Raw genomic sequence first — 19856 nt, forward strand, 5'->3', positions numbered from 1 at the left:
AAAAAAAAAAAAAAGTTTGTTTGTCTTCATTTGTAGTTATTATTATTTTTTTAAAATAATTAAATATTTTTCCTTAACATTAATTTGGGTAACTAATTTTTGGATTATGTTTTTTTCTCAAATCTTTGCAGTTTTTAACAACAAAATAATTAAATGAAATGAAATAAAATCTATATTTATTAATAAATTAAATAAATGCGTAACACGTTATAGTAAGTTACAAGTCTCACTAATAACTTGCTTTTTACCTGCCTATTATTAAGATAATGGAAACCTATTAGTACTTATAAAACACATATTCTGTAAGTTCTTATTCTACATCACTAGACCTAAACCTACCCAATACCTAAAACTAATAACTATTAATAAGCAGCAAATTAGTAGTTTATTGAGCTAAAAGTCTCAGTTTTACCTTAGAATATAGTGACAAAAGTCAAGGCATTTTAAATTATTAATTGATCTTTTTGGTATTGAATTAATAGGTTTTCTGCAGATCATCCAATATCACTTCATCATAACCTGTATGATTATTTATTTTCAAGACATAAAGCGATAAAAAAGCTGATGAACAGTTGAAATAGATATAATATAATAGTTCAGTTTACTAAGACTAACATGAGCAACACTAATGAGGATTCTTTCCTTAACAAATACTAATAATTGCGCAAGCTTCTCATTTACACGCTGAAATGTTTGATATTAAGCGTTGGTTGCGGTTTTCAAATGAACTCTACTGATCTGATCAGATTTCTGAAAGTGTTCTGATGAGCGAGACTCTCGAAATGCTTTCGCTCAGCCAACTTTCTCTTTTAAAAGTTCACTTTAGTGCTCTTCATCAGAAAAGCTGGCTTCATGAATAATTCAGGCCTTTATTAATGAGCTTATGGAGCATAGTAAAGTAATGCAGCTCTTGAATGATGCGCTGCTCTTCTATATAAATGTGTGTGTGTGTGTTTGCCAGCGCTCCGAATTCATCATCAACCCAATGACCTGAGTGACTTTCAAACTAAACATCCTCTATATACAAATACCAGCTTATTTATCAAAACTTTCAGAAAAAATACAAAATAAATGAAGAGTTCCCTGCATGATATTAACCTTTAGTTTTAACTTGACGACAGGTTTTGTGAAATCGCACACAAAAAAGAAAGAATAAGTTGACTTTAAAGTGCGCTTGACATCAACTTTGACTATGTTTATTTAGCTAGTAAACATTGAAAGTCTTTTGGTGAAAAATTAATTTGTGTAAGTTTATTCACTGAAAACAAATAGTTTGTTTTGGTAATCTTTATCCTTTTGACTGCCCCTCAACCAAACGGTTGACCATGTTTTTACTGTTTTTAAATAATGGCTTACACACACAGCATTGATGGTTTACAAAAAAATAAAAAATAAATAATAAAATAAATAAAATAAAATAAAACATAATCCTGTTGCACTACTACACTTGATTAAGGTTTTAAGATTTTTAGCTTGTTTAAAAAAAACTAATTTTGAGTTATTATTTCTAATATGTTTTACTATATATTTACTGCAACTCTCTACTAGCGGGGCTTCAGGCTAACTCTATCAAGCCTCTTCAACTGCTCCAGAACGCAGCAGCATGAGTGGTCTTTAATGAACCTAAAAGAGCACATGTCACTCTGCTGCTCATCTGTTTGCACTGGCTGCCAGTTGCTGCTCAAATTCAAAGCTCTGATGTTTGCTTACAAATTAACTTCTGGCTTTGCTCCTTCTTATCTGCTCTCACTTTTGCAGATCTATGTGCCCTCCAGAAACTTGCGTTCTGTGAATGAACGTCGCCTCGTGGTTCATCCCAAAGAGGGAAGAAATCACTTTCCCGAACTCTCACGTTCAATCTGCCCAGTTGGTGGGATGAACTCCCTAACTGCATCAGAACGGCAGAGTCACTCGCTGTTTTCAAGAATTGACTAAAAACTCAACTATTTAGTCTCCACTTCACTTCCTAATCTGCAATTGCCTCTCTGGATATACCACTAACTGTACTCAAAAAAAATAAAAAATTACAAATGCTTTCCTTTTTAGACTTTACAGACCTGAAACTTGCCTAAAGCACTTATTTATTGTTGCTCTTATAGTTGTGTAAGTTGCTTCCTTGTGCTCATTTGTAAGTCGCTTTGGATAAAAGCGTCTGCTAAATAACTAAATGTAAATGTAAATATAATTTAATATAAGTCATATTAAAAACATTATCATACCAAATGTACATTTCATGTGGTGTTTATAAAGTCTTAAACTATATGTTACAGATCTGTATTTGAATTAATTAATTATCCTTTAGCCTAGTGCCTTTATTCATCATGGATGGCCACAGCGAATGAACCGTCAACTTATCCAGCATATGTTTTACACAGCGGATGCCCAGTACTGGGAAACATCCATACATACTCATTCACACACGCACACACTCATACACTATGGCTAGTTTAGTTCATCCAATTGAATTCACCTATAGCGCATGTCTTTGGCGGTAGGGGATTACAGGTAGGGGAAACCGGAGCACCTGGAGGAAACCCACGCCAACAGGGAGAGAACATCCAAACTCCACACAGAAACACCAACTGGCCCAGCCGTAACTCAAATCAGCAACTTTCCTGCTGTGAGGCGACAGTGCTAACCACTAAGACATTGTGTCACCCTCTGCATTAACATTTACATTTCAATCAACTTATAAACAGATTTTTTGTCCATTTCAGTTTTACTACCTGGAGTTATATCTGAATATTTTGTTAAATCTAAATTTCATGTTTAATTCAAGGTTTTAATTGCCATTCTTAAATATATATATATTTTTAAAAAATCAGTTTTAAAGGATAAAAGGCCCTCTTAAGCAAAATCCCTTAAATAAAGGGTTTAAAAAGAGTTTTGTGGCAACAGAGTGTGAATATAACCAGCTTCCAGTGGGTAAAATTAATTATTATTTTTTAAAATTAATAACTTTTTATAATCGCACTTGATTAAAACAGTCTGCTGAAACACTTTGATTGGTGTTCTCCCTTTGTACGTGTCATCAGAGAGGGAAAGCTCCGCCCATTAGTGACCATCTCTCCCTCATTAGCATAAACAGCCCTGAGTGAGAAGCAGCCGTCTGCCATTTGAGTGTTCACCTGCTGAAGATAATGTCAGCGACTAAGAGGATTATAAATGTGGAGTTTTAGGATTTACAAACGAACACTGGAGTCTCCATAGACTGACGCATTTTGAGATTTTCACGTTTTCAGTTTTTCACAGAGATAACATTAGTCTCGTTTTGAATCTGCCACTATGCCGAGACACTGGAATTTGTAGCTTCCTCTATTTAAAAGTGCACATCTCATTTGAAATTAAAGTGACAGTCACCAAAACAGTACAATTAGTACTAAAGCCTAAAAGGGTCAATTACAAAGATTTATAAAACATTCCTTGTGTGGTATTTTCAGCTGAAACTTCACATACACACTCTAGGGACATCAGAGACTTATTTTAAATCTTGTAAAAAGGAGCATTATAGGTCCCCTTTAAAGTAAACCCTGCAGCTCATTTGTTCAGTGCTAGTGAGCAGCATCTGCATTGATCTCTCTCTAGATAAAGCTTCTGTATGCCAGATGACATCGGTGAATTTTGATGGCAGGCTGCATTAGTTTCTGCTCATCCTTGCGGCCCATAATGCAACATGTGATCAGAAATCTGCCAGCAGTGGCCGAGCATGCACTGATCCGCACACACACATGCATGCATACAAACGAAAGAGTGATCTGGCGTCTGATATAACAGAGCCCTTTCACTGAGTAAACAGCGGCTCACTGCTGAATAATGCATTCAAGAGGAGGACAGACACACACACAAACTAACACAATCTTTAATACACACACAAAAGGCACAGATTGAACATCAGTTATTTTACTGAGCTTATATTGAAAATAATGTAGTCAATACAAAGATACTAAATGGTGACAGAGACGACATAAGTCCTTAGGGAGAAAAACTCAGTGTAAGTGTAAGTTTCAAACTACAGCTGAACAAATCATTATAAAACAGGTAAGTGACATTATGAGTTGATCTCTCTCTTTTGTATGTTGTAGTGCTGTATATATACCATAGTAATCTGCTAGTGTTTGCTTTGCTTTGGCTTTTTCGGGTTCAATTATTTTGATCTCCCAATTGCAACAGAGAAATACTGGGAAAACTCTGTAGACTGATGGCATTTCATGCCGTTCAGCTTTATAATCTTAGAATATGAGCAAAATCACCTGTTTTATCATCACTTTACGACAATACGCTAGAGAATCATTCAAACACTAGCTCTAAAGTGACGTTTGTGAAGTAGCAACAATCTCTGCTGCTCTGACCATCAGCTGCAGATGTGCAGATGTGAATGAACCTTTGAAGAAAGTAGTTCCTCGTGCAAAAGGGTTTTGAGACTCTCTGTGTTTGATTTTCTTTTTATACACACAATTATGATGTCAAACTGTTGTATAATCACAATATCACACGAGTAGCCTGCAATCTCAAGCCAAAGCATACCTCCCAGTGCTGATATACAGACACATTGCACTGCTACGAGAATATATAAACATACATATAAATCAGTTACTATAAATCAGTTATAAAATAAAATAAAATAAAACAAAATAAAATAAAATAAAATAATAAAATAAAATAAAATAAAATAAAATAAAATAAAATAAATATGAAATGAAACCTTATATATATATGTGTATATAAATGTGCTGAAAAAATCATCTCTGTAAAACAGCACTCTGGAAATATTGGCCTTTTTTTTGTAAAAGTCTTCAACTATGTTACAAATTTTAATTTAATTAATTAAATGATTAATTAATTAATTAATTAATCAAAATAATCACAATTTAATTGCACAAAAATTGGCTCATTTAACATTACAAAATAATTTTATTTAAATAAAAAAAACTATTATTAAGGGAAAAAAAACCATCAATAGACCCAACAATTCAGAATCAGTATCAGAATCGGTTTCTAGGCCAAGTGTGCTCACACACACAAGGAATCTGTTTTGGCTACAAAAGCTTCCAGTGTACATAAAGTGACAAGTGACAACATGAAAATAAATATGAAAAAAAGACGATAAACATTAAGATGCAGATACACAAATAAAACCTGGATGTTGAATTGTATATACAGTTTTGTTTTACATTTACAAGTTATAAGGTGCTATGTACAAGTGTGTTTGAGAAAGCATTGCACATGTTTATTGCACAGTAGGGGAATAATTTACTGTTCATGAGGTAGATGGCCCAAGGAAAGTAGCAGATATATAATATAAATGCACAATATTAACCACAAACTATCGAAGATACATTAAGAAACGGATGAATCTTGAATTTTTCATGCAATAATAATCAAACATTTTACTATAAAGAGTATCATTACACTAAATTACGTTTCACCTGGCATGTCCAACAATCAAAATGTCTAATTATTATTCTCAGTAAATAAAAAAGTTAACACTTTAGTTTAAGTGACAATTCACACTGTTTACCACTGGCTTATTACCTGCCTATTATTGAGTTTGTAAGGACTCATAAAGTATAATCTTATTTTACATCCCTGGTCCAAAACCAAAAACTACTACCTTACTAATGATTAATAAGCAGCTAATTAATAGTTTAATGAGCTAAAAGCTTAGTTTATGCTTGGTTATAGCATGAATTGTACATTGAAATAAAGTATGAACAAAAAATTATATAAACAAATCAACATAACATTCTAACATATAAAAATATATGTACAAATTAAATACAAATACATAGATTTGAGTGCATGATGGGAAGGAAAGAACAAAAGTACTAACGAGTGATAAGTAAAGTAAGTCAGTCAAGACACATACTGCTGATATTAATACTGTTTACACTAATTCTTTATTAATTATAATATTCACATACTGTTTATAATAATAAGCAGCTAATTAGTAGTTTATTGAGCTAAAATATTAGTTAATGTTTATTTAATAGCATGAACTGTACATTAAAATGAAGTGTGATGCCAAAAACATTTAGCAAACAGATCAACATGAAATTTTAACATATAGAAAATGAAACCCACAAAACAGTTAGATTTATTTCTGATATCTGAAAACCCCTTTTTGTGTTTGACCCATAATCTAAATGAAAAGAAATCTTCATATTATTATAATCTTAGTTAATGCTTGGTTAATAGAGTGAATTAGAGTGAAAAATAAAATCCAACAAAAGTTATGTTTATTTTTGATACTTGAAAACCCCTTTGACCCATAATCCAAATGGAAGGAAATCTTCATATTCAATCAAAATACATAAACCTGAGCACATGCAGGGAAGGAAAGAGCAAAAGTACTAAAAGGAGATAAGAAAAGTATGTTGGTAAAGACACATACTGTTAAAGCAATTTGCACCCCGCATATAAACCCCCTGCGCATCTGAGCGAGTCCAGCAGGGGGCGCTTTATCTGCATCCTGCACGTCCCAGCGGCCCTGGTGCAGTAATGAGGACACAGGCCACAGAAACCTGCTGTCCTCTGGACGTCATTTCAGACCATAGTCCCTCTGCGGTCATTAAACAGGTCATCTTCTGCGGGGAGCTTTCTCAAGTGTCCACCGCTCATTTTCCAATCTGACCGCTTCACTCACGGCCTTCTGACCTGATGCTAACAAAGCAAAGCCTTAAAACAGACGACAGGGAATAACACAGTCGGCTTTCTTACCAGTGTGTGCCAATTCTTGATGGTTTTCTAGTCAGCTGAGATTCCTTGACATGTCTTTTTGTGATACCAACCAAAAAAAAAAGGGAAACTACAACACTGGACTGCACAAATCGGCATTTTATTTAAATCTTGATTTTATTTATATGAAGATTTCCTTCCATTTGCATTATGGGTAAAAGGTGAAAAAACGTTTTTAAGTATGAAAAATAAACCTAGCTTTTATTGGGCTTTACGTTTTTAGTTTTGTAACGACATGCTGGCGTAATTAGTTACAAAGTAACTAGTAACTGTAATTAGATTACTTTTTCAGATTACTTTAGGGCAATTTACTTACAGGTACTTATAATGTACTTGCCTTAAATACTGTGCATAAATTCAACAGTTCTGTGTAAATCAGAGAAGCAGAGTAATATAGTAACTAGTTACTGTAATTTGATTACATTTTAAATTAAAGTTACGTTTAATGTACCTGCCAGTGAAGATTGCTGATTTTGAAAGAAAACAGACCTTAATTGCGCAGATTTTGTAACTGCATACAGTTCACCGGAAGTGCTTGACCCAGGTTACTGACAAATTAATAGTTCTTTAGCACGCTTTTGCATATTTTCAGAGAACCAGAGAACATGGTGTAATTAGTTACAATGTAACTACTAAAATTAAATCTTTTTTTTCGCTGAAAAGGTAAAGTAAGAGATTACTTAAATTAAATTCAACAGTTATGTTTAAATCAGAGCAGCAGAGTAATTTAGTAAGTTAGTAACTAGTTACTGTAATTAGATTATTTTTAAATTAATGTTACTTTTAATGTAATTTCCTTAAATACTTTACATAAATTTAACAGTTCTGTGTAAATCAATAGGGTATATGCAGAGTTAGTGTTTCTTCCCATACTGAGGAACTTCCGGTGAACAGTTATTGTGACTTTTTGACATTTTATACGGTTCCTTTTACAGCACCAATGTCGTAATGTAATTAATATTTAATTAGTTAAATAGACTTCAGCGTTTATTTAGTTGCTCAAGCATAAAACGTGATAAAAAGCCGTTCACATGCACCCGCCTGTCAGGATTAGCAGTCTAGCGCAGAAGCTCCCTTGAATATACTGGGGTAAAATAAATGTTCATATTATAAAGACATGGTGTGAAAAAAAGTAATTTAATGTAGTGCTTTTTGTACAAGCTGAGACCAACTTTATATCGGAAATCACTCAGCCAGTGGAGATTGCTGATTTTGAAAGAAAACAGACCTTAATTGCGCAGATTTTGTAACTGCACACAGTTAAAATAGGGCAAATTAACTACAGTTACATATAATGTACTAGCTCTAAATATTGTACATAAATACAACAGTTCTGTGTAAATTAGAGAAGCAGAAAATCAAATTAGTAGTTTTGATATGTAAATTTTAGAGATAAAAATTTCAGGTGTAATTAGTTACAAAGCAACCAGTTGCTGTAATTAGATTTTTATTTTTTATTTTTTTGCTGAAAAGTTAAAGAGATTACTTTAGTTGTAATTTAATAACAGTTATTTATAATGTACTTGCCTTAAAAACGGTACACACATTTTACCATTCTGTGTAAATCAGTTCAGAGAAGCAGAGTAACTTTGTTTGTTTTTGTTATGTAAATTTTAGAGGTGAAACGGTTTGAAAATTTTCGTATCGCGATAATAGTAACCAAATGTGTCACAGTTATCAATATCTCCAAATTTTATTTCAGTTACTTTAATTACATTACTTTTTCGCTGAAAAGGTAAAGTAAGGGATTACTTAGGGTAATTTAATTACAGTTACTTATTAGTAGGCCCACACGGAATCTGCGCGCAGAATTCCGCAGATTTTCCACAGATTTTCCGCAGAATTCCGCAGATTTCTGCAGATTTTTAGCCCATTATTAATTCTGTTTATTTACTTAAGTAAATGTGTAAATCTGAATTTATTCAGTTTTTATTCAGTAATTTATTACTTTTTATTTAATATATTAAGATTTTAGTTATGATACTCCGCTGGATACTCCCAAAATAATTCCGCAGAAATCCGCAGATTTTTACCAAAATTCTCCGCAGAAATAGCAAAAAATGTCCGCAGATTCCGTCTGGCCCTGCTTATTAGTACTTGTCTTATATACTGTACATAAATTTGACCATTCTGTGTAAATCAGTTCAGAGAAGCAGAGTATTTTTATTTTTGCTTTTTGTTATATAATATCAAACTTGAAAGTTATAGTGACCAAATTTATCACGGTTATTAATATCATCAAATTTTATTTCCTTTTATTTCACAAGAACAGAATGGAAGTTTTAGTTTTGTAACAACACGATAGTGAAATTAGTCACAAAGTATATAGTTACTGTAATTAGTTTACTTTTTTGCTGAAAAGGTAAAGTTAGAGATTACTTTGTTTGTTTTTGTTATATAAATATTAGAGATGAAACAGTATGAACATTTTCGTATTGTGATTATAGTGACCAATCGTATCACAGTCATCAATATCATCAAGGTTTTGTTAAAATGTAAAAAATAAACATCATAAACACTTAAACACTTCAAACGAACAAATACGATTTCCAAAGTTTTACACAATTTTGCAATAATCAACAAAAACATGGATCCCTGCATTTTGGTTTTGTTAACTTCTGTTAGTATTATTTTGTGTACATGTACGTTCATTTTTGGGGGGCTTTTATAGCTACATTTGATTTTCTCACTCAAGGTATTGTTTGCTTTACCTGCACTTGAAAAACGTACATCACATCCATGTTTACCTTGTTTTTGAGAAAAGTGTATAAAGCTGCTTCAAAAAAGCCGAAACGGGCTGTAAGAGTTGCTGAAAATATTTCATTGCATTTTTTTTTTATTGATATTGCAATAATAATGTAAAAATCACGCTAATCTATCACGATTTGGTTGGAGCAATACTAGCTGTAAAACAATTTACCATGGTTTACCTCTGTTTAATCATTATCACACTATTAAACACATTTTGCAGAATAATTCTATTTTTCCAATATAGAAGTTTACATTTATCAAGACAATTAAAAATGCTGAAAAGACAAAGATCTGAGTCAAAACTTTGTCAATATGTGGTATTTATGAAATATTGTATCATTCCTTTGAAATATTTTGTATTTCCATACATATATAGTGTATAATTCTTTAACCGTTACTATTTTAACCATTTTTAACAAAGCTAATGTTTGGCTCAATTTTAAAGAAATAAGTTTAATTTATATAAATGCATTGAGATTCATGAGGATTTTAAGTGTTAAGTCTAATAATCAAATTACTTATTGAGTAATTAAGTTCAGACATAGTCATTTAAAACTATAAATATAGTAGTGTAGTGTAGTTTTATATTTAAAATTATGTTATTATAATAATTCAAATACAATTTTAATGACATAATAAGTAATTAAATATTGTTTGAAGTCACTTGCACAGCTCTGGTGTTGAATATATTATGACCGAATGTTCATTTTTGGGTGAACTGTCCCTTTAAGAGCTGCAGTTTGGCAAAAGGGCGAAAAAGTCATTTTTGATTTTGAAGACAAATTTGAACATGCATTCACTGGGAACGATTCTGATGTTTATTATTCAGCCTGTAACTGTTTCGCAAATGAGCTGGGTATTAGAAACCTCTCTTGCATGAATGTCAACACAAAGCTCACAGTCTGCTTAAGTTTTTGGCCTCTCTTTCTTTTCAAGGACAATCATTTTCAAGCTGCTTCGAACACTTTTCCGGTCCATATGCAGCATGTAAACAAAGCGGTTCAGAATGTTGCAAACTTTTACTGGGCAAGTATGCATCACATTAATCAAATAGAAAAATGACATTTGCAGTGTTACAAAAAGGAGTATTTTGATTAAATGCTGTTCTTTTGAACTTTTTAGTCAGCAAGGAAAATAAGTATTGAACACATCATGGGAATGGGAATGACGTTTCTAAAGGAGCTGTTGACATGGAATTGAGCCAAAATTTGGTAAAAACCCAAACAATACAAACATAAAAATAAAACAAACAAAAACATCTGAAAATGTTGTTGTCTTAAAAACAACGGTATGACACAAGGAGAAAGAACTGAACTACTAAAATGAATTTAACACTTTATATAAAAGGCTCTTTTGGTGGTGGCAGCTTTAAGGCAGCTCAGGTGTGATGAGTTTTTCACAGACTTCAACAGAATGTCAAAATCTTGATGGTTCTGTGGGTCTCATCTATCAAATCTGATCTTTATTCTGTATTTTCTATTGGATTTAGCTCAGGGGATTGGCTGGGCCATTCTTCAGCTTGATTTTCTTTCTCTGAAAGCATTTGACAGTTTCCTTGGCTGTGTTTTGGATCACTGTCTTGCTGAAATGTCCGCCCTGGTTTCATCTTCATCATCCAGATAATGTAGATGTTGGACTGAAGCAGCTAATATTCATTGAAAATGACAAGGGGCAGAGGGTTGCTGAAGAACTACTGAGAGACTTCAGCTGCTGTCTGGGTTTTAACTGCCTTTCTACACCTTCCTTTCTTTATGTGTTTAATACTTTGTTAATTTGTAAACTAATTAGATTTTCTTTGCATATATGGATTTCTTTGGTTGTTACCAACATCTCATTTCAAGTAAACCTTTAGAAATATGTTTTCTGAGAAAAACTGTATTATTTTCCCTGCTGTACATTAAAAATCCTTGTCAGTGTTTTCTAATCTTGTTTTAGATTGCATAGTCACTTCTTTTTAATGCATTATCTTTCAAATTTTTGCTCTCTAGTAAAGACATGTTGATTTAGGAACATTGTTATTACATTTTTTGTTATAAGACAAGACAAAACACTGAATAACAAAATCCTTTCCAATGTATATCAAAGAGGAAAACCCAAGACGCTTTTTGATACATTATCTTTCAATGCATCATCTCGAGTAAATACATATTGATTTAAGAACATTTTTACTATACAATCAGACAAAACACTGAATAATAAAGTCATTTCCAATGTAAACCAAAGAGGACACTTGTGACTTCATTTTGAGTAGTTTCAAGAGGAATCCAATGAATAAATTAAATCAATCCCTGCATTGAAAAAAAATTATCACTGAATTATTATTTTTTTTTTTAAGGTAAGTGGTTGCAAGCAATTTATTTGGGCTGAATTTAAGCAAATTAAGTTGAACAATAAATAAAATTTTTTTGTTTGTTTAAATTCAGCCCATATAAATTGTCTGCAACCAGGTACCTTAAAAATTAAGTAAATCCAATGAATATTTGTGTGTGTGTGTGTGTGTGTGTGTGTGTGTGTGTGTGTGTGTGTGTGTGTGTGTGTGTGTGTGTGTGTGTGTGTGTGTGTGTGTGTGTGTTTGTGGGAGAGCTCTGTAATCTGAACAGCCGTTAGTGTTTAGTGTCATATTTCCAGTTAAAATGATCCTGATATTTCTGAAGCGTCAGAAAGACCACACAAAGTGTCTGACCGCAAGCGAGGAACGAAGCAGACATGATAAACAGACGCTCTCTCTTGATCCGTCCGCGTGTCATTCAGACGGATGGCTCAGACTGGCCCAGGTCATTACCGCTGTCAAATAAATCTACAGCCGCTCCACCCGGACCGTGAATCACAGAGATGATGAAGAGACAGACAGGTGGAGGCATCTGAAGAAACACAGCACTCACCTGCACTCTCACTCTCAGTCCAGTCAAGCACAGCGCTTAACCAGCACAGGCTCATTGGGAATAAGTTCCCAGAGATACTGTACATTTTTTTGCTAACAGCAAAGTACCTCATTCCAGCAATGTTTGATTGCAGTATGTCTTGAAAAACCCACCAGAGGCAGCTGTGTACATTTTTGAGGATTTCATATTTCTGTGAATCTCAAATAAGTTATTGGGCCACATTTCTCATACGTGACATTAACATGTCTTCCTATGACATTGCGATCAACTGATCCACAATCCTCTTCCCTAAACCCAACCGATAGTGTTTACAAAAGCAAAAGAGATGACAAAAGTGCATAGTTTTACCACAAACTCACATTGTTCTTTTTGTTTCGTTTTTCTGGGAGCTAACATTGCCGTACATGGCTCTGCATCCCAAGTAAGGCACTGTACCAGGCGAGCTACTGAGCAAACTGACCTTATCGTAAAGCGTTGAATTATGGAAGACAGTCATGTTTGCGTTTTTGCTATTTATTCATTACTGCATGAACAATTATGCAAAATCAATCTTATCCATCGCTAAGCTGTGCCTGTAAATATTTTACAGCTGTAGTGTTATAGTATTTGTATAGTATAGTACTATAGTATAGTATTATAGTAAAATACTATTGTATACTATTATGGTATTTATTTTTGATATAAAATGCAAGCAATAATTAATTAATTAATTATTAATTAATTCATTCATTCATTCATTAAATTAACAACTTTGTTTATTTATTCATTCCTTCATTAACTCAAACAATCAATCAATCAATCAATCAATCAATCAATCAATCAATCAATCAATCAATTAACAAATCAATCAATCAATCAATCAATCAATCAATCAATCAATCAATCAATCACTGTTCATCCATTTACTTAACCAACTACCAACCAACAGTTCATTAATTAATTAATTAATTCATTCACTCCATCAATCAATCAATCAATCAATCAATCAATCACTCTGTTCCATCAATCACTCTGTTCATTCATTTATTAATTTAGTTTACTCAATCAACCAACCAACTGGTTAGTTCGTTCGTTCATTCATTTATTCATTCAATCAGTCAATCACTCTGTTCAGTCAGTTACTCCTTTTCCCTCATTTATTAACATTCATTATTCATTACATTCATTCAATAACACAAAACCTATGCTGACTAAAAAATACGTACCAAGAGATACATTCTTAATTTAGCACTCCAGCAATGTTTGCTTGTAACTTGTGTTCTTACAGTAAAAGTAAAAATCTATTTACACCTCTTCCTATCACCTTTCAATCAACGGATCCACACACCCTTTTCCTAAACCCAACCGATAGTTTTTACAAAAGCAAAAAAGAATAGAAAAACTTTTTCTACAATTTCAGAACAAGGTTTTTTTTTTTTTTTCTGGAAGCGCACACAGCCGTTTTTGGCTCTGCATCCCCAAAAAGGCACAGTACAGGGCGAGCTACTAAGCAAACTGACTGCTCTGAAAGCATTCGATTATGGATTACAGTCATGTTTATTTATTTATTTTATTTTATTTTTTGGTATTTATTCAGTGCTGCGTAAACCCCCTATGCAAAAACAATCTTTTATCTGTTGCTAAGATGTGCCTGTAAATATTTCCCAACTTTAGTGTGATAAAACTAAAGTTGTCAGGAACATAACGCCTAATAGTGTTTGTTTTCCATAGAAAATGCAGGCAAATGTACATCGCAGGCTCATTTGGAAATTGGTGCCACGGAAAACATTTTTGCAAATATGTTGTTTCAGTGACATTTGCTTGCAGCTTGTGTTGAAAAATCCACTAGATTTAACATAGTTTATTCTGGTTACTGGAAGTATACTTAGCCATACATGGCTCTACTATCCAAGTACTGCACCGTACTGGGTAAGCTACTAAGTAAACTGACTGGTCCGTACACATTCACTTATGGATAACAGATGCTTTTAAGTTGCTTTGGTGGTATTTATTTAATATTGCGTAAACAAGCGTGCAAAAACAAACAATCCTTAATCTGTCATTAAGGTGTTCCTGTTCATGTTTCCAGACTATTGTGTAAACAGAAGTTGACAACATCATACTGCATTGTAGCATTTTTTTTTCCCCCTAGAAAATGCAGGAAAATGTACAATCCAGGCTCATTGGATATATGTGCCCAGGGATACTTTTTTGGGAACTGTGAAATATGTAGCCAAGGCAATGTCTGCATACACATAATACACCAGAGGCTGCTGAGTACAAGTTGTTTTTGATTTATTTGTTCGGCGCTGCACAAAACCGCATGGAAACAAAAATTTATCCATCAACAACGTGTCCATGTGAATGTTTCACAACTTTAACGTGAAACAGAATACAAGTTTGTGGCATCAACCTCACTTCTAGCCTTCATTTTACTCTGAAAATGCAACCAATTGTATGTCGTGGCAGGTTTTTGCGGGTTTAATTTGTTGGGTTTAACAATACAACTACTGAGGCACTTCTTTAACTTAACTTTATTTTAACTTAAAATAAAATCCATAGATATAGTTCTGACACTGACCTTAATCCTAAACCTTACTTTTAGTACAGTTGGTGTTAAACATGAACAGTTCAATGCCCATCGAATGTATTTGCGTTAATAAAATTCAATATATTAAGGCAAAAAAGCGTTTACATTTATATTGAGTTAACATTGTTTTACATTTTAGACATAATGTTGTCTGTTTTGGCTCAGGTTTGCCATCAAAATAGAGCCACAAGAAATCTGTTTCCATTCATCACACAGCAGTTCTGTTCTGAATGAATCCATGTTTTGAGAGAACTGGGTGAACCAATGATTCATTCTTTCATTAATAAAGAGAGTTACATATTTAATCCCTGAATGAATTAGCTATTTAAATTAACTGAATCAATTACCGACCAACAATTAGCAGCCAGTTATAGTGCTGTACTTAGGGGAATAGTTAATTTCTTATATTAATTTTGGGAAAAAAACACATTAAAGTGACATTTTAAACTTAAATCTTAAAACTATTTACAGTGTAAATCTGTTATTTTTCTCATTTAACAAAATAATGACCATACATTTTTAATTAGTACTAAACTTTGGGGTTATTATCTTAAAATTTAACATGCATACATTTCATTAAATGATCAGGATAATGTAATACAAAGTAAAAAAAAAAATGAAATACTGCTCACGCTGCTTTTACTAAATAATCTAATGAGGTTTTATACTGAAGTGTAGATGAGATCAGTTGTGTGTTCATGTTCGAGTTTCTGGCATATAAAATCCAATACTTTGAAACTGCATCTTGTTCCATTGAGGAGGGTGTATTGAGCCCTGTTTATTGCAGTACATCATGCTTTTTAAGGTATCAAATTAAATCTCAAAATAATATCAAGCCATGAGAGCTGGCGCTATTAATATTGACGGATATTGATGGATTTTAGACCACACCAGCTCTCGTGAAGATGATTGGATTTAATTACATCATTGTCAAATATTATACTTGTATTTGTTAACACTTACAGCCAAGCAACACAAATATGAAGCAGCACAACTGTTTTTAACATATGAGCTGGCTTTGCATAAGCCTGTGTTAATGCATACTTTGTAGTATTGCATGAAAAACGAGTGACAATAACAAATTCAGTCCAGACTCATTCTGAAAACGTAGTCCCGTGGACGTTTCTGGAGACCGCGAAATACGGCCCAGGAGATATGTATTTTTGCAGTTTTTGTTTTCGCGAATCCACGAGAGATCGATGTGTGCGCTTTTTCGCATCTCAAATGTCTCTCACGAGTGCCATTTGCACCCACACTGTTCTCGCGTAAAGCCACCAGAGGCCGCTGTCAAATGATCTTCTGTCTGACTGACTGAATGATTGACTGTGCAACCGGCTAATTGACTTACCCACCCTCCTCCTTCCCTAAACCCAACCAATTCGATCGATTGACCCGCCCACCCACTTACTTCCCTAAATCCAACTGACAATTTACAAAAGCCGTCCAAAAAAAGAAAAGCCCTCGTCTGATTTTTACCACGTTTTCCGATTTTACCACATTGTCACCCTGTCATGAACTTGAACTTTATTTTTTTGGATTCTGTTTTTGTCCTACCTGCCTTCTGGAACTACTCTTCCCTGGACTCAATCTACTGACGTACACGATGCCGTCGTGCACTGGACAAACTGGTTGCGGTGGGAAAGCCCTCCATACGGAGGTAAGCGGTCAGCCGGTAAGCGTGAAAAGTGACTACATAATTTGCAGTCTCCAGAAACACCACGGGACTACGTTTTCAGAATGAGCCTGTGTTGAACAAATTAGAGTAAAAATCCCTTAATTTACGCTGTCCTAAGGGTTAATGTGAATAATGGGACATGGAAACACATTTGCAGAATTAAAAATGTGACATAATGAACATCCACATCCAAGTGATCAATCAGCTCTCTAGATTATTATTGCCTTGTTTAGTGTTGGTAACTAAGTAACTTGTTGGTAATTTGTTTACTACAGTGGTTAACCAATACTACAGTCAGCTATTCCAACAACTTGATGGAAATCCACTTAATTTTTTTTGCAAACTTTGAAAAAGGTAGCTTAACATTAAAATGGAAACCTGGGTATATATAACAATCAGAAATATTTCTTAAGCATCAACTCATCATATATGAATGATTCCTGAAGAAACATGTACAACACAGGCTCATTCTAAAAACGTAGTCCTGCGGACGTTTCTGAAGACCGCTAATGATGTAGCCGGAGGTATGTATGGCTGCATTTATTTATTTTAAGCGGACGCTACTGGGCGGTGTGATGCCGTTCTTTTTGGCACTTACCAGCTGACCGCTTACCTCCATGTGGAGGGCTTTCCCTCTGTGACCAGTTTGTCCAGTTAGCTCGTCATGTACGTGGGCGGACTTGAGACACAGAGAGAAATTGACCACGACAACAACTGGGTTCGAGTTCGGAAAAGAGTGGTTCCAGAAATCAGGTAAGACGAAAACATCCAAAAAATAAAACGAATGAGTGGACAACAGGTTAAAAATGTGGTAAAATCCAAAAATGTGGTAAACATCAGACTAGGGCTTTTTTTCTTCTTTTTCTGGACGGCTTTGGTAAAACCGTCGACTGGGTTTAGGGAGGTAAGCCGGCGGGCGGGCGGGTCAATCGTTAAAATTGGTTGGGTTTAGGGAAGTAGAAGAGTGAGTCACCCAGTCAATCGTTCAGTCATTCAGTAGGTCGACAGCGGCCTTCAGTGGGTTCACGCGAGAACAGAACGGGCGCGAATAGCACTCGCGAGAGACATTTGAAATGTGAAAAAGCGCACACAGTGGCCTCTCGTGGATTCGCAGAAACAAAAACTGCAAAAATACATACCTCTCGGGATGTATTTCGCGGTCTCCAGAAACCTCCATGGGACTACGTTTTCAGAATGAGCCTGGGTTGAACATGTAACACTGAAGACTGTAATAAAACAGTGAGTACTGAAAGTAATTGTATGTAACTGTTACATGTCCAAGTATTTCTTTATATATCATTGACAGGTGGCTTATAAGAACCTACACTGCAGCACATTGGAGGCAGCAACTTGAGCGGCCATCCAGATGAGGAGTTGTGCTTTTTTTGTTTTCAGCCTTTGTTTTGTTGTGATTCCTCCCATAGTTTGTTATTATATTGCTTGTTTGTTTTTTAGAAATTCTCCCAGACCGATCCATTTTGTGTTATGGCTGTGGCTATAACAGTAATTAAACTATAAATACAGCTTTAATGGGGTCATAAACTAAGAAACCAAAACTTCATTGATTTTTTAACATAGAAGAGATCACAGCACTATAAAAGCATCCAGTAAGTTTCGGAGCTCAAAACATTGTTATTACTCTAAAAACAGCTTATATTAAAGGCGGGATGCCAAAATGAGGGGAAATGTAATGTTTCAGTCTATGATGTAATAGGGTGGATAAGCCTCTCCTCCGCAGAAGATCAATGTCTACTTCACTGCCCGTTCAGCCCTGTTAATATGCAAACCTGTCAACCAATTGCAGAAGTGGGCGTTTACTTCTGAATCTACAATTGGCCACGCCCACACAAACAGAGCATTCTGATAAGGAGTCAAAACCAACACATAAAATAGCCAAATGACTTTTAAATTTATATTTTTTAATGTAAGTAACATTATTAGTGGACCTTAGTGAGCAGTAAAAATGCGATATGAGCCTTTTAAATCATAGGAATAAATGACATTTTACAATATATTCTTCTAGAAAACAGGTATTTTTAATTGTAATATTTCACCATTTTAGTATTTACCACAGCTTTGATCAAATAAATGCACGCATTTATGAAAACTAATATAGTAGCTACTTATTTCAAAGCAGCTTTTACAAAAACAAAAATAATAGATTTTCTCTATTGAGAGCAATCAATAAAACAGCTTGTTTAAATGTAAAAGTCAGACAGAAGATGGAAATGGTCATGAAAACCAAAACATTACAAGAGGACCTCAAGGAGACATTGCAAGGCATCAAATATGAATGAAACGACCTCTGGTTTGCCTCTGTTACTAAAGCAATTATAATAATTTACACCAGGTGATGCAAGCATGTGATTTAATAGCACCAGTTTTCATCTCTGAAGAACTGAAGTGTTATGAAATAGCATTAGAAAACATTATGGGTTATTGTTAAGTGATTAGATTTGCTTAATGCTTCAACTCAAGAGGTATTAAGTGTTATTAACACTCAAGAAGTCTTGATATACAGCATCTTAAGGGTTTGCTAACTAGTAGTGTGACTTTAAGCCATTAACACAGTCATTCGGGTACTAGACGTGTGAACCTGTAGCAGATCTGAAGTGTTGAGGTTATTGTTTTAAAGAGTTCTGCATTAAGATGATCACTGAAGTCTATTTGAAAAGAACATGGTATAATATTAATGCGCTCATCACTCTATCCATCCAATTATTTATCCTTCCATCTACTAATATCTTTTATTCTCTGCCCATCCATTCATCCATCTATTGCTCTATTCATCTCTTTATATATATGCATTGTTTCCATTCACTCATTGCTCCATTATTAATCTATTCATTTACAATTACTGTCTTTCCATCAATTGCTCCATCACTTCACCCATTAATCCATCCCTCAATCCATCCATCTACAGTACCACTCCATACATTATTTTCTCGATCCATCCATTTACCCATCTGTCACACCATTCATCCATCCATCCATCCAATCATCCATCCAAATAATACATTGATTCAATGATCTATCCATCATCTCTCAGTCAATCCATCTATCAATGTATGTTAAATTCTCTATCCATCCCTTCATCCATCTATCGGTGCATTACTCTATTCATTCCTCACTTGATAATTTTAATTCTTTATCCATCTATTATTTAATCACTCTATCTATTACTGTCCGTACATCCATCCATCAATCCATCCATTCATCCATCCATCCATCTATCCATCCATCC

At 34.1% G+C, this 19856-nt stretch overlaps 1 protein-coding gene and 1 long non-coding RNA gene across 7 annotated transcripts in view; one reads left to right on the forward strand and one right to left on the reverse strand.

Annotated features, from left to right (window-relative positions):
• The window catches only part of shisa6a (shisa family member 6a), a 214865-nt gene that overhangs the window by 115331 nt on the left and 79678 nt on the right, over positions 1–19856 (reverse strand). The window lies entirely within an intron of this gene.
• On the forward strand, positions 6953–9617 carry LOC147845510 (uncharacterized). Its single transcript, XR_015480456.1, has 3 exons — positions 6953–7103; positions 7434–8517; positions 8830–9617. It is a non-coding gene; the product is annotated as an uncharacterized LOC147845510 (long non-coding RNA).

The sequence above is a fragment of the Danio rerio genome, chromosome 3 (genome assembly GCF_052040795.2).
Source record: "Danio rerio strain M-AB ecotype USA chromosome 3, GRCz13ab, whole genome shotgun sequence".
NCBI lineage: Eukaryota > Metazoa > Chordata > Actinopteri > Cypriniformes > Danionidae > Danio > Danio rerio.